The 3,540-nt window shown below is 40.2% G+C and overlaps 1 long non-coding RNA gene across 1 annotated transcript; it reads right to left on the minus strand.

Annotated features, from left to right (window-relative positions):
- Positions 1–535: 535 nt before the first annotated feature.
- LOC310704615 lies at positions 536–3,186 on the minus strand. Its single transcript, XR_014524922.1, has 2 exons — positions 3,136–3,186; positions 536–715 (listed from the first exon to the last, which is right to left on the minus strand). It is a non-coding gene; the product is annotated as an uncharacterized lncRNA (long non-coding RNA).
- Between the last annotated feature and the right edge of the window lie 354 nt (positions 3,187–3,540).

The raw sequence follows: 3,540 nt of genomic DNA on the forward strand, positions 1-3,540 counted from the left end.
TGTGGAAGGGACAATAAATCCTTTCCCCTCTTGTGCTTTACATCTCAACATCTCAACCCCACGCAGTTCTATAGCACTTAGGTGGTGGACTGCTGAGCAACAATTCCAGTGTTTTTCCCTTTATCCTGGAGCATGGAGGGGTGATAAATCTCTTTCTTGCTCTTCTGGGAAAAAACCAAAGAGTATCCGCAAGAAACTGTGTTGATCACCTATCTGTTGTTGTTTGGCACCATTCTTGAGTGAAATGTTGAAGTCTGCCCCCTATGGTCCCCTTAAGCAATTAAGTCCCATTAGCCATCTTAAGTCCCCCTTGTGTCCCTTAAGTGGTCTAAGGTGACGTAAGGGGGCTAAAGTGAATTTAAATGGGCTAATGTGGATGTAAGCTAAGTTTGCTAGGGGGACCTAAGTAGCCTAATGGGTCTTAAGTGGGCTAAGGGGACTTAAGTGGGCCAAGGGGACTTAAGTGGGCTAAGGGTTCGAAGCTCCAAGTTCGAATAGCTCCAAGTTTGAATTTTGAATGAGTTCAAAGTTCAAATTAGTTTGCAGCTCGAAGTTCAAATTAGTTCAAAGAAGTTCAAAGAAACCCTCCTCCTTCGGCTGGAATAGCTGATGTAGATGAAAGAGTGGCGATTGGAGAGTCCACAACCGGGGTGGTTTCTTCATCTTGCTTGAGAAAATGTGGCAGTTGTTGGCCAGCTTCTGCGTTGTTTGGTGTCTGGCCGAGAGAATGAGAGAGAAGCAGGAGACAGAAAAACATGTGTTCCACTGACTATGAGTGAAGGGTTGGCACATGGCATATGCCGATATTTAGTTAAGGCTTTGAAATATCCTTAGCTTTCTGACTTGCTCTGTCACAAGCCTTTGGCTTCTACTTAATACACTATATCTCACTGTCATCTTCAAAGCTTCTTGGATATCAGAGTGTGGAAAGAACAAGGCAAATCAAATGGCATCAATAGGGAGCCTATTCTGCTTTCTTTATTTCTAAACCTACAGATCCCTTACATAAATATGTCCACACCTCAATCTGTCCCATCTTGTTGATCTGTATATAAAATTCACACCCTGACATGTACAAATGTAAGTCAACCGTGAAACTAATTTGTTAATGAGTCATACAAGACTTACAAATGTTGATTTAATTCTGGAAATGTCCCATTGTACTTGGGCAATCTGAGGCTCATACATATCCCAACACCACACCAAATTTAGAATTTGTGGAATACTGTTTCAATAATAATAATATTAAAAAATCTTCTGTGGGGTTTAATATTGTATGGAGTGGAGAAATAAGGCAATCTGTAGACTTCAGTTTAGGCTCAAACCTTGAATCAGGGAAGAGCAATTCAATCAATGAAGCAATTTTTAATTTTTAGCACTAGAATATATTTTGCGTACGGTATGTTTCAAGGTTGAAGACAGAAGTGCCTGGCGTTCTCTGGTCCATGGGGTCACGAAGAGTCGGACACGACTAAACGACTAAACAACAACAACAACAATGTTTCAAGGTTATTTTGAATGTTACATAACTGTGATAAGGAATAAAAATGAAGAAAGCCTTCCAAACAAATGACTGCTAATCTTTGTTTACTTTTATAAAGTCTCACGTGTACTTAATGAACTTATAAAAGCCCCTGGTTTAAGGATTAGGTAACACTCAAATATCTATAAATTTTGTATAGAGATTCACTGGCTGATTCATTAAGAGGCCGAAGATTGATCAATCTAAAAAACACTAAATCCGTCAACACTCCTAATCTCAAATAAATATTGAAAATCATTAAATTGCCTTCCATTGTGGTGATTACAAAGATGGCTCATAGCCATTCTAAACTCAAAATCTAAGAAGCACAGGAACACTGATCAGCCTATTTCATGTACAAACTTGCATTTACTATCTTCTGAATAGGAATTTCCCTTCCATCTTAAGTTGCCCATGGCTAGATAATATCATATCAGCCCTTCAAAGACCAAATTGTACCACGAATTTCAGGCCTTCTTTCCACCCATCAATATATTCATGGGTGGAAGAAAGGCCCACATTATGTAATGCATAACATATTCATTATGTAAAAAATTCTCTCTCTCTCTAATTTTTGACATAATGCAGACACGTTGCTTACTCAAACTAAAAAACCTCTAAGTGGTTGACAAAAGACAACCTAAAAAAAACCAGCAATAGTATCAATCAAAGCAAATGTAAAGAACAATAAAATTAACTTATGAAAAAGCAATTTTAAAACAAAGATGCCTGCTAAAATCGCACATTGAAGTTGCACACTGAAATTATTTGCCTGCTAGCTGGAGCACAATAGTTTTTAGCAGATGGCAAAAGTAGTATAGCAAAGGCATCAGTCAAATATTAATGAGCAGGGCATTCCAAAGGCTGGGTGCTGCCATGCTGAGGAATTGCTTTTTTTTTGCAAAAACAGGGCAGATATTATGTGGTCCTTGTAGATGTCGACATATATGGTTTATGGTAAATCCAGTTATAGTACAACCGGCATGACCTGCCTGTTGGAGACCGTGGGCCTTGAATCATATGTTATGTGGCCACCTTGAACTATATGAGGAAAGGCAGGGTCTGAATATTTTATGTAATGCGTAATAGGCCAAATACTATTCCTGTTCAAAATCTGCACTTTGAGGATCATACCCTTCAACATTTCTCCAATGAAACTAGGGACGTCCTATTCAGTTGTTGTTGTTGTTGTTGTTGTTGTTGTTGTTGTTCTCCACCCATCTGATTGGATTGCCCCAGCCACTCTGGGCAGTTTTCAACATATCCAAAAACATCATAAAACAGTAAACATTTTGTTAAAACTTCCCTATACAGGGTTGCCTTCAGATGTCTCATAAAGGTTGTATAGTTACTCTTCTCCTTGGCTTGGAGTTTTCATAACTCCATACCCTCCAACATTTGTCCGATGAAAATAGGGACATCCTACCATACCCCCAACATTTCTCCGATGAAAATAGGGATTCCTAAGGGAAATCGGGACATTCTAGGATCGAATCAGAAGCCAAGACAGCTTCTGTAAATCTGTGACTGTCCCTGGAAAATAGGGACACTCAGAAGGTCTGGAGGATATATAGAATACATGTAACTGAGCCTGCCATCCTGCACACACTTACTTTGGAGGAAGCCCTATTGAACACAGGGAGCCTTAATGCTAGTTTGACATAGGGTTGCATTTGTGAATGTGTCACAATGGCTGTAGCACCTCTGATGTCAGTGACCCAGGCCTGCTCCTTGACTGATGTTTATCTGAGATTGTGAACCAAGTGCTGCTGCTCTCCTTGCCATGTTTATGAAGCCAATTTCAAGCATCCTTGTTTAAGCTAGGTCCATGTTCTTCAACCTTGGGTCTTCAGGTGTTGCTTGATTCCAACTCCCACCATCCCCAGCCAGCATGTGGTGAGGGGTGGTGGGAATCATAGTCCAGCAACTTCTGGGGATCCAAAGTCAAAGACAGCAAAGCATCTGGGGTAGAGAACAAAGTAGCTTTGAAGACACGCCACACCAAGCATTCCTTTCTA

Source organism: Podarcis liolepis (assembly GCF_965112155.1).
Source record: "Podarcis liolepis genome assembly, chromosome: 4".
NCBI classification, from domain to species: domain Eukaryota; kingdom Metazoa; phylum Chordata; class Lepidosauria; order Squamata; family Lacertidae; genus Podarcis; species Podarcis liolepis.